The following is a 15,209-nucleotide window of genomic DNA, read 5'->3' as shown; positions in this document are numbered from 1 at the left end:
TCTCTTCATTCTCAAAAACTGGGATTTTGGTATATTTCTAATGATATGGGGAGGGTGTAGGCCATGAGTATGAGGGATGAGTAGAGAGGATTAGCCTGGACTTCTAAGTAGGTGTCAAACAGGAGAGGACCAAGGACTGAGCCTTGTGGTATTCCACTTATCACTGGTCTGAAGTTGGATTTGGAGTCGGCTACTTTCACTGTGTGGGTTCTGTCAGTGAGCCAGATGGCCGCCCATCTTGTGACATAGGGATTTATCCCCACTCTGGTGAGTTTATCTATAATTCCAGAGTGGGGATGGTGTTGAAAGCCTTGGCGAGGTCAAGATAGGCTGTGTGCACCACCTTACCCTCGCCCACGGCCCTGGTGACTGCTTCAAAAGAAGTCAAGTCAGGTTTAGGAAACATGACCTATCTTTTACAAACCCAAACTGAGTGGGGTCCAGAGTTTGGAAATTACTATGTCATTGTTTATAAGCTCCAAGATGATACGTTCCATGGCCTTGCAGACCAGGCTTGTCAGGCTAATGAGGTGGTAGTTCCCGGGGTCCATGGTGGCACCCCCTTTATGGAGTGTGATAACCATCGCTGTGCGCCATTCAGTTGACACAAAGCCTGAAGTGAGGCTATGACTGAAGATGGTACTTGGGTGGGGTGCCAGTTCATTCTGTAATTCATGCAGAATGCAGCCTGGGATTTTGTCAGGTCCCATGGATGCTATGTTCTTGGCTCTGGAAAGTGCCATCTTTACTTGTGCAGCCATGATTACAAGGGCTTTGCATTCTTCCAAAAAAGTGATGGGCCCTTGGGGGGGGGGGGGGGGGGTGAAGTTTGCACTGAACCTGCCAGGATGCTGGCAATCGGTTGGTTCTGTATATCTAGTGCCACTGCACTGTAGTTCAGAGCAGATGCGAGTATCGCCATTGAGATTCTTGACATAGCTGTAGAATGCTTTGTGGTTGTCTTTAGAATCAGTGGCGATTTTATTTTTGTAACTAGCTTTGGGGGATTTTATGAGGGATCTCAGCTTCTTATTGAGGCTGACCAGGGAGTTCCTGCAATCAGGGGATTTTACTCTTTTTTGCAACAGCTTCTTCCTTCTGTTGTAGAGTTTATTTATAGCAGGGGACCACCAGATTGGCTTTTTTTTTTTTTGGTTCTGATGGGGATGGCACGATCCATGCACTTGTGCATGTGGTTATACACTGCATTTGTATAGGATTCAGCAGTCGTACCTCTATTTTCCATCTGTATGGGTGTCGTGAAGCTTGCCACTTTTGTCTCAAGAAGCATGAAGTTGGCTTGGAAGTTTTTTTTACGGTTGTTTCCTTAACGGTGGGGGGGGGGGGTACTGATGTCTAGGGTGATTACTTTGTGGTCGGATCTGACCAGCGAGGAGTTGACCTCTGGTGTGGAACATCAGTTGCCCATATTGGTAATGACCAGGTCCAGGATATTCCTTCCCTTGGTGGGCATCAAGGGATAATTAGTAGGGCATACAAAACACTGCACAGTAACTATAGGAATTACAGGAGGTTAGGAAAAAAAAAATTCTGGAGAGAGACTGGGTAAGAATTCACAAGAAAACAGTGGGAAGACATATGTAGGACGCCCAAGTTTGCAACAAAATCTAGAAGATTTAGGATTTTTGCTTGGAAATGTTTACATAGGTAATTTTATACCCCAAGCCACCTACAAAGAATTCTTCCTCAAATAGATGGCAAAATATTGGAGGTGCGATGGGTGTAACTGAAGAACTATTTAGCTCTGATACAGGATCTGAATTGCCTAAACAGAGGGGCGGGAAAACACACACACCAGTATTTGGAAATATTGTAAAAGATGCCCCCATTTCCAATTCTTTTTCTGTAGAAAAATGGTAGGAGCAAACTGCATAAAAATGGAAATTGCGGTAGCAATACATACAGAATGTTTTGGAGAGGCAGCAATTCAATGGAAGGCAGGAAATGAGCAATGTTGATTGATGACAGTTGTACAAAAGTGATGCATGATGTTTATAACTATAAAACATAATAGGGTTTGTTTTCTTTTATATAAATGTTTGTCTATATATTAAAAAGACAATGAACATTGACGCTGGGAACAGAGAGAGTTCAGATATGAACGTATCCTTCTCATGCAGAGTCTTGTCAGGGGTACCATGAAAATTATAGACTCCCATGATACTTAAAACCCTGAGTTATTCCCTCACAGTGACCAAAGTACGAGTGGAAAACCTTCAGAATAGATCTTTACAGATTTGTTTTCATTTGGAAAAAAACTCAGAACTGAAGTGACTGGCAGACACCACAGGTACACAATCCTGTGTGGAGGAGTTAAAAAAAAAAAAGAAGATTTCTGTATGTTCTCTTGAAATGACAGCATACAAGATCTCTCATACAAGAGAGATTCCTTACAATATGAAAAAGACTCTGCAAAAATAAACAAGTCTAAATATGAAAAAAGTCGATATCCTGTGGCCTGCTAGTCAGTTTTTGAACAGTTTGGTGCAACGCATAGATCAATGGGACAAGAGGGAGAACTGACAATGTTCTGTGTTTCTGGCTCACATTAACAAATATCTGAAGTCTGGATAAAAATGGATGTTAAGATAAGCATCTTTTACATCTAGTCTTACCAGGAAATTTAAATGAGGAAGAAGAGGGTAATGGGTTGTGAACCGACAGCATTTTGAACTGGTGTACTATCACAAACAGGTTTAGGAAAGAAAGACCCAGAAGTGGTCTCCCAAGCATCATCTTTCTTTAAAATCATCCTTGAATAAAATACGTTCCCGACTTGGAAAACAGGAACTGGTGCTATCACTTTCTGGAATAGTATGTACTGAAGGCCCGGGGGAAACAAAAAGTCTGGTGAAAGAGGAAATGCCCACAGGAAAGGAGGGATTTCCTTCCACTGCATCTGTAACCTAGACAAACGACCTTCAGAAACCATTTGTCCGAGATTGAGATCATCTATTCCCAAAGAAAAAAAGTGAAGATTCAGACTTTCTGGAATGAAAATGGGACTGGCGGCAGGGGGGGGTCCCTAAAATAGTCATTCTGACTTGTTGGCCTACCCTTGGTTTTCAGGGGTTCCACTTCTTAAACATCCGTTTACCTACATTTTGTTGAGACTGTTTATTTTGTGCCAAAACTGGATAAAGGTTACAGAATCCTTTAGAAATTTTGGAAAAGGAGGGCTAAAAAATTTCCAGAATCATCTTACCCCTTTCATCACACTTTTTGATTCCATTTGCTGCAGAGGTAAAGTGCAGTTGTGTAAAATCATACCATAAAAGTAGATGTCATTATGTTCACTGTTGCAGTATTCTTTACATAATGGATCTCCTGACAAAAATAGCCCAAACACCCAGCCAGTATGCTAAAGCCTTTGGAATTTATAGATATTGTACTTAACATGTATGCTCCCCGCACAATGCATAAAGGTGAAAGACAGACTCCATAACTCAAGAGATGAAAAGCCCAAAGAGGAAAAGAATGTCACTAGGGGCCAAGAGGAACATATGTATCCAGAAGGAGAAAGGGAAAAAAAAAAAAAAAAAAAAAGGGTCCTTGACCAAGAAGGCAAGCAGAATAAGGCAGAGCACAAGGAGTAGGAGGAGGGAGGGAATGAATACTGTAACAGCAAAGAGAAGGACATCTACTGTATATGGTAAGATTTTTCAAAACTGTACTATGTCCTCCCATATCACTGCTGCAGTATTTTTTTACAAAAAGCTTAACAGGAAACTTGGGAAGAGGAAAGCACAGAAGAGCCCTCTAAAAACACATGCAGGATAGACCTGGCAAAGCCAGCTCTTGCTCTAGAAATAAAATCCAACCTGTACCGTTTACTGAAGCCATGGACAGAAGTCCAAGTAGCAGCCTCAAGGATAGAATTGGTGCAGCCCTTTGAAAGAGGCACCAGAGGAAACAGCAGCTCTGGTAGAACGAATCTTTACAGAGGCAGAAATATATTTACCATTATCCTTAGACAACCATTTGGAAACAGTTTATTTTGACACAGGCTGTCCCTTCTTACCTTCATAAGAAATTAACAACCGATCCAAAGATCTGTAAAGTTTAGTTCTGTCAAGACAGTACCAGAGTTGTCTGCGGACATCCATGGCATGGAGTACCCTTCCTCCCTCATTTTTAGGTTCATGAAAGAAAACTGGGAGATGGGATAGTTTGGCTGAAAATAAATTCAGATACCACTTTAGGGATTAAAAAACAGTTAGTTCTGAAAGAAACCCTGCCCCTATGGAAAGGCAAGTAGAGCTGAGTTACCATAAGAGCTTGCAACTCAGGATACCATTCTTACAGATATAAGATCTATCAGTAAAACTGTTTTCCCATGTTAAGAACCCCAAGTCAGCTAAATTTGCTGGTTCAAATAGAACAAGTGTTAAATTCTCTAACAAAAAATTAAGATCTCTTGGAGAGTTCACCAAATTACTTGGAGGGCTCTTATGCAAAACCCCTTTCAAGAACATTCTGCCATGAAACTGCCCTGAAAGAGGAGGATCCATGGGCAGACAAGCTGAAATGTCCAATAAAAATACCTTGAAAGAGGAATAAAAAGGCCACAGGATAGTAACTCTCACAAATACTGTTAAACCAGGGAACAACTAGCCTTGAATGGGTGCTGGTTATGTTGCTGGCACCAACTATAAAACCTTTTACATTTTCTAATGTACGATTTTCTAGTAGCAGACTTTCTTGCCTCCACTGGTACCCATTGTTGCACGTCCTAAGACAACAGGTGTCTAAAAGGAATAAAGACCCTATCATCCAAGGTAGTCAATTGAAGATGACTGCTGTCACAGTGCATCAAACACCCCTGTTCTTGTGTGAGCAGATCTATTCTGTGAGGAAGCTTAGCAATTTCCAAAAGAAGAGAGAGAACCATATTTGCTTGAACCAGAAAGCAGTCACCACAATGATATTGGGGGATTCATTCTAAAGCTTCACAAATACCCTGGGTATTAATGTAAAGGCATACAAAAACATTCCTGTCAAAAAAAAAAAAATAAAATATCTGCCTTCCAAGCCTTATTACATGGAGTCAGGGAACAAAATGTTGTCAGTCGATTGTTCAGGCAGGAAGCAAATCTCGTAAGACCCCCAATCCAGTTTCTATTCATGAGGATCTGTCCTGGTCTTGCTCAGCTTGTCTGTCACACAGTTTTGCTCAGATGGGATGTAGCATGCCGATACAACGACATTATGCTGTGAAGCTATACCCCAAGCTAACATGGCTAGTCTGCAAAAACGACACAACCTGGTTCCTCGTGCATGCTGATGTACCATACGCTTGTGGTACTGTCTGTAACCAAGAGGTCCTGAGGACCAAAGATGTTTAAGTGAGTCAAGTGCCTTGATCAGCAGAGCATCTCCTTGATATTTACGTGCTTGCATATGTCTTTTGTGTCCCACAGCCAGTGCCATTTTACCGCTCCCAAAACTGCTCCCCAAGCAAAGTCCAAAGTGTCTGTAGTGACTGATGCTTTGAAGCAGGGATGGAAAAGGGGAGACTTGGATTTAAGGATACCCGTTGCCTCCACCAAAACATTTCTCTAATAAACCACAATCCTGGATTCTGAAAAAGGGTGTTGATGCTGTGACCAAAAATATTTCAGATACCACTCTATCTTTATCATGTAGATTTTTGCCAGGGGTATCATGATAATCAGATGCCATGAGACTCAAATTTCTAAAGTATTCCCTTGCAGTGACCTAAGTCCGAGTGGAAAACCTTAGACATAGATCTAGATAAAAATCTATTTTTCCCCCCATGGAAGAAAAGCACTTTGAACCAAGGTGTCTAGTTGATATCCCAGGAACATAATCCTGTGTGAGGGAATAAAGAAAGAATTTTGAAAGTTCTCTTGCACAACTGGGATTCCAACAGACAGACTACTGACATTTTGAAAAATACCCTGCAAAGATAATTAAGTCATCTAAATACAGAAAACGTGGATACCCTGCAGCCTGCAACAAACTAGAATTGCAGCCAAATACTTTAGCAACTGTACCAAACGTGTTCACAAAGGGGATGGCAGAGAACTGATAATATGATCCAGACACACAAAACCTTAAGAAATGCCTGAAGTCTGGATAAATAGGGAGGTGATAAACATCTTAAATCCAGTGTTACCTGGAAATCTGAAAGAAGAAGAAGAGGTGACAGGTTGTGAAGTGTCATTTTGAATTTAGGCACCATCACAAACAGGTTTAGCAAAGAAAGATCCATAACTGGTCTCCAAGCATTTTTGGTTCTACCACTCCCTGGGACAGGATGTGATGAACAGGAGGAAACAAGGATAGTCCGATCTGCAGCATGATGAATGACCCCTTAGAATGGAGGAATTTCCTCCCAGTGCAATCTAACCCTGTTGAATGATTTTCAGAACCCATTTGTCTGAAACAATATGTTGCCAAAGGAAAAAAAATGGAGATTCAGCCTTTTTTTGAAGAGAATTATGGACTAGGCCGGGGGGGGGGGGGTCAAAAGGTCTTGAACAGTCAAGTTTGAGACTTTTTTGGAACCCCGGATGCCCCTTCTTACACATCTGTTTATTCCGTTTTTTTTTAAATCATATGGGAGGTTCTGAGAATGCAGCCAAGCAAACCTCCTTCACAGTACCACTAGCCACAGAAAAAGTACCAACAGAATCATACAAACACTGCAAACATGGAGTAGTGACCTGTGAAACAGAAGAAACCAAGTTATTTAAATCATTTTTTTCTTCACAGGAAGAAACTGTACATAAAAAAAAAAAAAAAAAAAAAAAAACACATTCATACTTCCACAATCTGCCAGAACAAAACCACCACATGATCCTGACAATTTAAAATTCTGAAAATCAAAGTTGCAGAAGTACACTTTTTTTCCATGCAGATTAATACATTTTCTCATCCTTATTAGAAAGGGTAGGATTGGAATTAACTAATAAGTGGCTAGCAGCAGTGGAGTTTAAGGCTGGGTCAGGTTTGGGAACAAAGTATAAAAATTTACGAGACTGAGAAACTTTAAACATCCCATGTGCCTTTTTAGACCAACAGGAAAATTCTACATCAGATGGGATTCTGAGATATAAGTGCAGTTTATAAAAATTCTTTTGTAACAACTCATAGTAACTTGAGGGACATTCTAGCAATAGTCTCACAGAAACAGAATCCCCCACAAGAAGAAATCAGAAACTGAGCTCTCCTCAACATCTGAATGAGAAAGCAGAAGACAAAACCCTGATTCCATCCTGCATCTTCCTGTTCAGATTCAGAATCTTGAAACTTTTCAGGAAAAGAAGCACCCCTATTTCTTTTGTCAGAAACTAGTCAACAGGAAGGATTAATAGCCAGAATTAAACCCTGAGTGAATCCCAATAATTTATTCCTATCCAAAGAAATTTGAAGAGTAGAAAACATGTTTGGTTTTCTGGTTTCTTTTTGACAAGTAAAATGGGGCCAACCGTGTTACTAATGGCAGCTGCTGCTTCCCCAAGGATGGGCACAGCATTCTGACAGAGAAACCTTCCCAGTTTCCCACTCTCAGGACCAACAAGAGTGGCACTCCCTTGCCCACAGAGGGGACTCCCAACAACTGTAGAGGAAGTGGCTAACCCCTGATCCATAGTGGCTGTAGGTATTACCTCAGAGGGATTTGGGGTAAAAGAGGAGTGGTCTGAGGTACAGATGGCCACAGCAGTCTCACCCACCCGCAGGTGAGACAAATTGCTAGCCTGCTGTGGTGAAACACTGTTTGCTTAACATTTTCTTCTTAACAACACTACCGATCTAGAGCCAAATGTTCAAACCACTAGGAGGCTAGCCATGCCACTGTTTTTCCATACTACATATACACACAAAAACTTGAGTGTCCAATCAGCCTACTGCATGCCTTTATAATGTGGGAGGAAGCCAAAACACTGGAAGAAAATCCACACAAAGGGAGGCCATGCAGACTCCACACACAAGGCACCAAAACTGAGAATCAAATCAGAGTACTTCTTGCTGCGAGATGACAATGCTACCAACTGTGCTACTGTGCTGCCCAAATAATGAGATAAAAAAGTAACATGCTTGCTATAGAAATGTGTGTGTGCACGTCACTTATCTTTTAATAAACACCAGCAAAAGAAATTCATCATCTTCTAGCAGAACCCATGCTATTCTTGCTTTCCCAAATGTTTTTCGCTACAACATGTGGAGGATGCCACACAGCCACAATACCAACATCAACATTTCTGGCATCTGAACTTCTTGGATTTAGAACTCCAACATCAGAAGTTAAATACTGAACTGTCAGCCTTAGTCAAACACCCAAGATAACAAGTGTCAGTAGGCATTCTACACAGAATTATATGGCAAATGGATCACAGATAGAAAACAGAAGGGAATTATCACAAATCATTTAATAATCATCACAAAAACCACAGAAAAATGCACCAAAACAATAAAACTGCCATGCAGGTAAGAACAGCAACAACTCACTAACAGTAGCCTGTCAATCCATATTAAATGCACTGGGTGAAACACTGGTTAAGTAACCAGACGGAAGTTGGGAGTGTCCCACACAGCTCTCAACTGTAGTCACTTTGAGTACTTCTTTCAACTATGAAATGTGCGGAACAAGCTCTAGTTACCAAATTATGATCACTCCAATCGGGTAGAAACTACTTCAAGAGGAAAGGTCAGTGACCTTGTCTATAATACCACAGCATCATAATACCAGAAAAAAAAAGTGACTGGAAGAGCAAATATTAAATTACAGTTGCCAACACTTGCTTTTTATAACATACTTCCCATGATTAAGGAATGCATCAGAATAGCCAAGTTTTTCTTATAAAGTGGTCATTGTGGGGACAGCAATAATGCAGGGGTTTGGTTTTTTTTGTCTCCCTCTCCTTTTCAGGATAAAATATGTATCACTACAACAGCGCAGGATACAGAAGTATACTAATCCATTTACACCACTGTGGAGGAGATTGAAAACTGCACAAGTAAAATAATAAGATGAGTGACAACACTGCACCCCACTAATACACATTTATTTTAACTATGAGAACATACCCCCTTGGACAAAAGGCATACACATACTCTAATCGGGAGTTCATGCAAACAAACAAAAAGCATACATTGTTTTACACAGAACACATACTGCTATCTCAGAAGCTGTAGGTTCCCAAGTACATACAAAGCTAATGACCACTGGGGCCTTTATAAGCCTAACCATGCACCCCTCATATCTTCTTCAAATTTAAGCCTCAAGAGATTATTTTCAGGGGTACATGTAAGCCAGGATATGATATGCAGACTGCTGCTGTCCATTAGATACACAGGTGCTAGACCCAGGGTGAATTTCCAATTTCCCATCCACTGGTACCGCTTATGCTTGAATAAGTTGGGAAGCCTGTTTTGGAAGACAGGAATTCTCACAGACATACTTCTCTCTCCAATATGTCCTATTTAATTCACAAGCAAAGTTCAAGACCCAAGGTTGTGTAGTTCGCTACTGGTTTTGCAGATGTGCACAGGTCCACCACAGCAGGATCCAAGGATGCCATGTATCCTAGGCACAGATAGTCTCAAAACAGTAAGATACATGTGCCTGGACAGGTACTCGATAATGGGTCTGACGAAGGCCCAAATACAGAGGAATGATGTCCTCCACGAACCTAGACGCAATGCTCTAGCTTAAGCAGACGGCTGAGATCCACTGACAAAGTGTTATTAACTAGTGCAAAAGCTAACTGCTTAGCTGATGACTCTTTGTACTGCCCTTTTCTGGCCAAACTTTGGAACTCCCTTTCTCCCTAAGAAACACAGTAAATACTGTCTCCTAAGGCACAAACAAGAGAATACCAAAAATATACCTGCCTCTGTACAAGCACAACTCCTGGATGACAGATGTCCTCCACCCTTTTCTCTCCAAGCACTAGGCACTCTCACTTTTAATACTAATCCTCCATCTTTCTCCTCTTATCGCCTATCAAGTTAATTTCCAAATATGGTCAATAGCTCTTTACATTATGCTGCTACTAAATTAATGACCGTGTTTAAATTTTGCATCTTTGTTGATTACTTCTATACTTATGTTTACAATGTTCTTTATATAATGTTGAAATTTTTGTAGAGCTTTACTCCCCGGGCCTCCATTGAAAAGGGGTAACTTTCTGCTCAGTCGGACTATCCCAATAAACAAATGCAATAAATAAGACGATCAAGGTTGAATGATTTCCTTACTACCTTAACCACATGTTGGTTTAAAGCCAGGTTACTGCCCACAAACACCCCAAAACCCTGACTACTGGGCCCACCCTTACGTGCATGTTATAGTTTCCTAGGGTGGCCAACTTCCCAAAGGGTACTATTATGCATTTCTTGACATCGTGTTTTAAGTTGTGTCTGACATTAGTCATTTGTCTGAGCTAGTCCTTCCTGTAGAACTTCGTCTTACGGGGAATTCTATGATTGTTCCAAGTTTGTAGTGATGGGCAAACTTGGGTCTGCCAGTGGCCTTTGAAGTAGCCCGGTACTCCAAGTAAATGTCAAAACAAAGTGGGCCCAGCACAGAGCCCCGAGGGACTCTGCAAGTGACTGGCCACTGTGGAGGTAATCACTCCCACCCTAGCTCCCTGATCCTATCAGAGAGCCAGCTGTCTATCGAGCGAGGAACATAAAAGAGTTGATGCCTAATTTCTTGAGCTTGTTTACAATGCCCAAATGGTGTACTGTATCAAATGCATTAAGCAGGTTAAGGTAGACAGTAAACACTGCATTGTCCTCAAGCACTGCCAAAGGTTAAGTAGGCATTATCTGCCACTGAGAAGCCAAACTGGTATGAATCCAGTGTCGGAAGGTTTACTATTTCATTATTAAATCTCATTCTTTCCATGGCTTTGCATACAAGAGTAGTTAGATTTACAGGTTTGTAGTTCCCAGGATCTGTTGCTGGACTGCCCTTGGGATGAACACCACAGTCCTTTATTCACATTGCACAAAGTCTAGCTGGAGGCTATAAATTAAAGATGAACTCTAGATGTCCAAAGAAACAATATTAAAAATTATTTAGGAAGCATCCTTGGCTAATATCCCATCGATCATCATCTATGCAGTGTTCTAAAACGTGAACAGTGCATTTAGGACCTGCTCCCCAGTAATAGTTGGGGGGGGGGGGATGAAACTGAAGCCAAATCTCTGTCATCTAACAAAATTGCTACACAGTCTAACTCCATGAAAACGGCTCCACTAACAAATCAGTCCTGTGCACTGCTGTATAACACCTTTGAGGTTTCTGGCACAGCTAAAGACAGTCTCCTAGGCCAAGGACAACCACAAGGCTATCTGTACCTCAAGATTGGCTTTCATAACCTTCATTTTCCCCGAATTGTTGGTTTAGCCTGCCAAGACAGTTTAATCCTGATGGGCATTGTACAACAGAACGAAAACTATAAAGTGCAATCTGATTCCACACCCCTGCAATTATGATACGGAAGGAGAGAGACTGAAATTAAAGCATTCCACACAATGGCTGTGTACAGAATGGTGCCCCCCCCCAAAAAAAAATAACTACCAAAAATCGAATGTGTCCCACTTTACACATACCACAGCACCTGCAGTACACTACTAGACCTCACTGCAAAACATTCCTACAAACAACTCCCAAACACATTCCGCGTGGCACACGCACACCATACTCCCAACCTGTTGGTGCAAGTAATCCGGAAAAAAATAAAATAATGGGAGGAACAAAAATAGGGAATCTGGACATTCTGCGAGAATACAGGAATAGTTTTGAGACATTTCTAGAGTCTAGCCAGTTAATCCAAGAACCTAATCCAGCAGGTAATGAGTGGAATGCGCACACACCAATCCAGGACAGGGTACCAGTCCACTGCAATATACATACAGCACTAGTGCCCTAGAATAATTTAGAGATAAACTACTCTGGCCGTTGCGATGATGAGAACTGGACCAAAATAGCCACTGAAATCCCATACTGACAGAAGAATGACTTGCTGGAGCTATACGAATGCACGGCGACCAAAAAAAAAATGTCAAACTAAGCTGGAAACGCAAAAGAACCACTGCTGGCTGTTACTACAGTCTTGAGCTACCTACACTGAAAAGACTAAAATTTTGTACTACAGCTTGTAAATTCAACATTACTCATGGGATACTGCGCATTCCCAAATCATAGGTGTGCAGTAGAGGAAACCCCACCATAAAACTGCACCACCAAAAACAATGAAAGCGTGCAACAAAACCTTTCAACCGTCCCTCCCCACCGAGTACTTCTGATCCTGTGACAAAAAAGTGAAGGTCACAATCAAGTAGACAGTGCTGGAGGGTGCTGTCAAAAGCTCCTTACTCTACTGACACATCACAACAATGTAAATTGCATTACTTAACATGTTAACTAAATAGAACAAAACTTAAAAAGTCGACTAACCATTTCTGATGCAAAACAATGAAAGCACCCAGACTAAAAGAAATAAAGCATACTGCAGTTACAGAAACCTCAGCCACAACACTTAATTAAAACGTGCACAAGATTTCATAAGCCAGGATTTGCAAAGCAATACATTGGCGTTTCAAAATTCAAAAAAAGACACCAACATAAAAAACACACGTGCTAAACTGCGATGAAAGAGACCCAAATATTAAAGTTTTAATTACCTCATCAGCGAAGTGGGTTTCAAAACAAACCTTTTGTTCTAAACTAGTAACTTCCTGTCCCCTGCCAGGCCGTGCTCTGTCTGACATAAAACACCATCACAAATTCGAGAAAAGTGATCAGGTCGTCATTTACTCACAACAAAAAAAATAACTACAACAAGTAGTGATAAGCTGCTCTCCAACAACTTACACGTACAGTTGCAAAAGTGAATACTTATGCCAAAAATGTACACATTGATAGACTTCCAAAGTTCCCCGTACGAGCAAATTATTCAACGTCTAATACAGAAAAACGTAAAATGACCCGGAAGAGAACGTTTTACGCTGGGACTTCCGGTTTTCCTTTTCACGATGTAGAATGGTTTCTAAGTCGTATATTACCTTCATTTTTTGTAGTTCTTATTAGGGTTAATACTTGTTAGGTTTTATTTTTTTTAACTCGTTTGCACTTGAAGACAATGGTATAATGTTTGGAAGGAAATTCAGGCACAGTTTTCCTACATTTCATCCCTTGAAACAGCTAAATTATTCTGATAATATAACTACTCACTTTTCTAGTATATGGTTCACCCAGTTTGACTAACACCCAAACCACCCTAAACATCTAAAGAACAGTAATATCGCTAGATTTACAGCTCACACAAGTCCCAGAACACATTGTTGCCCACACTAAAAATTATACAAACTGTCTGAAATTATTCCACCAACTAAATTATACCCGACTTCTCTTTAACACAACATATATTTAACCCCAGTTCCTGCCCAGCTATAGGTTCATAGATAGGTACTAGACTATCTGCCCAACGGCATTTATAAACCTAGCCGGAATGTGTTGGCTTTCACCGCCCCCTTAGATTAGTTCCCTGTTTCTCTGTCCAGCAGAGCCATTGAAGTGATCCCTGGCTGGGTTAAAGTTTCTGTTTCCCATGCACTCGTCAAGGTTTCTCTTGAAGAGAGTTAGTGAGGAGCTCTGCCTAATGTAGATTGGAATCTTGTTCCAGAGCATGGGAAGTCTCTGGGACAGGAATCTATCCCTCCAGCACGTCCTATTTATTGTTGTGGTGAGGTTTAGATCCCTGGAGCATGTGGCTTGAGGGGGTATGGTTTTCTTTAGGTTGAGCTTGTCCTTCAATTCTGGGTTGGACACGGCCTTGTATGTCAGGCAGAGTTCACTTCTGAGTAGGCGGTATGCAACCGAGTACAGCTGGAGTTTCTTCAGTCGTGCTGCATAGGGCATCTGCTTGAGGCCAGTGATCCTCTTAGTGAGGAACTTCTGTGGTCTTTCCAGTTGTTGCAGGTGTCTTGTAAGGTACATCCCAAATGGGGCATTGTACTCTATGATGGGTCTGATGAGTGATGCGTAGAGGGGCCCAATGACCTCTTTCGATCTGGATGCAAACCCTTTTGTGATTAGGTGGGCCACATAGAAGGATTTTCTAACTACTTTGGCAATGTGATTATCAAAGGAGAGGTTACAATCTACTTGGGTCCCCAGATCCCCTATTACATCTTCCGTATTTAGGGGGCTACCACCTATGTGGTAGTTTGTGGGTACTTTGTTTTTTCCAAAGGGGATGACTATGCACTTTTTGGCATTTAGTTTGAGGCCATGGTTTTGACACCAGGTATCTGTCTCAGTGAGACCCTTTTGGAAGATGCCTGTGTCAGCCAGAGAGTCAATTATAGCCCCTAGTTTGCAGTTGCCTGCAAACTTAGTCAGCCATAGTCCTCCTATGCTTGCCTGTACCTCTGAGAAGTATATGCCTAACAGGAGGGGTCCTAGGACTGAGCCCTGGGGAATGCCACTTGTAACCGGTTTAGAGTCAGACCAAGCTCCGGCAACTCTTACCATATGGGTTCTGTCCGTGAGCCAGTTGGCAACCCATCTCGTGACGTAGGGGTTTATGTTCAGGCTGGTGAGCTTGTCTATAATACCTGAGTGGGGAATGGTGTCAGAGGCCTTTGCGAGGTCTAGGTAGGCTGTGTGGACCACCTTTCCCTCATCTATAGCCTTGGTAACTGTCTCAAAGAAGTCCACCAGGTTTAGGAGGCATGATCTCCCCTTAACAAAGCTGAAATGGGTAGGGTCCAGTGTTTGGTGGTTTCCAATGTCTCTGTTAATGAGATCCATGATGATGCGCTCCATAGCTTTGCAGACCAAGCTAGTCAAGCATATAGGGCAATAGTTCCCAGGGTCCGTTGTGGCTCCACCTTTGTGGAGCGGAATAACCATTGCTGTGCACCACTCTGTGGGAACGTAGCCTGTGGAGAGACTGACTTTAAACAGTGTGTTTAAGTGAGGGGTTAGTTCATCTTTGAGCTTGTGTAGGACACAGCCTGGGACACCGTCCGGTCCCATTGATGCTGTGTTTTTGGCTTTGGAAAGGGCTGTTTTAACCTGAGTGTCTGTGATTTCAGGGGTACTACATTCTTCTGGTATAGTTATGGGCCCTTTTGGGGGTGAGAGGGGGATGAAGTTTGCACTGAACCTGTCTGCCAGGATGTTGGCTATATCGGTTGGTTCA

General features: G+C 41.8%; 1 long non-coding RNA gene across 1 annotated transcript in view; it reads right to left on the bottom strand.

Moving 5' to 3' along the window:
- Positions 1-13,439, bottom strand: part of LOC122802583 — a 59,353-nt gene extending 45,914 nt beyond the window's left edge. The window contains exon 1 of the long non-coding RNA XR_006364960.1: positions 12,685-13,439. This is a non-coding gene — a long non-coding RNA (uncharacterized LOC122802583). The remainder of the gene's footprint in view (positions 1-12,684) is intronic.
- Between the last annotated feature and the right edge of the window lie 1,770 nt (positions 13,440-15,209).

The sequence above is a fragment of the Protopterus annectens genome, chromosome 5.part0, assembly GCF_019279795.1.
Source record: "Protopterus annectens isolate FY-2018-M chromosome 5.part0, PAN1.0, whole genome shotgun sequence".
NCBI lineage: Eukaryota > Metazoa > Chordata > Ceratodontiformes > Protopteridae > Protopterus > Protopterus annectens.
Note: the sequence above shows the minus strand (reverse complement) of the source record. Positions and strands in the feature narration are given on the sequence as shown.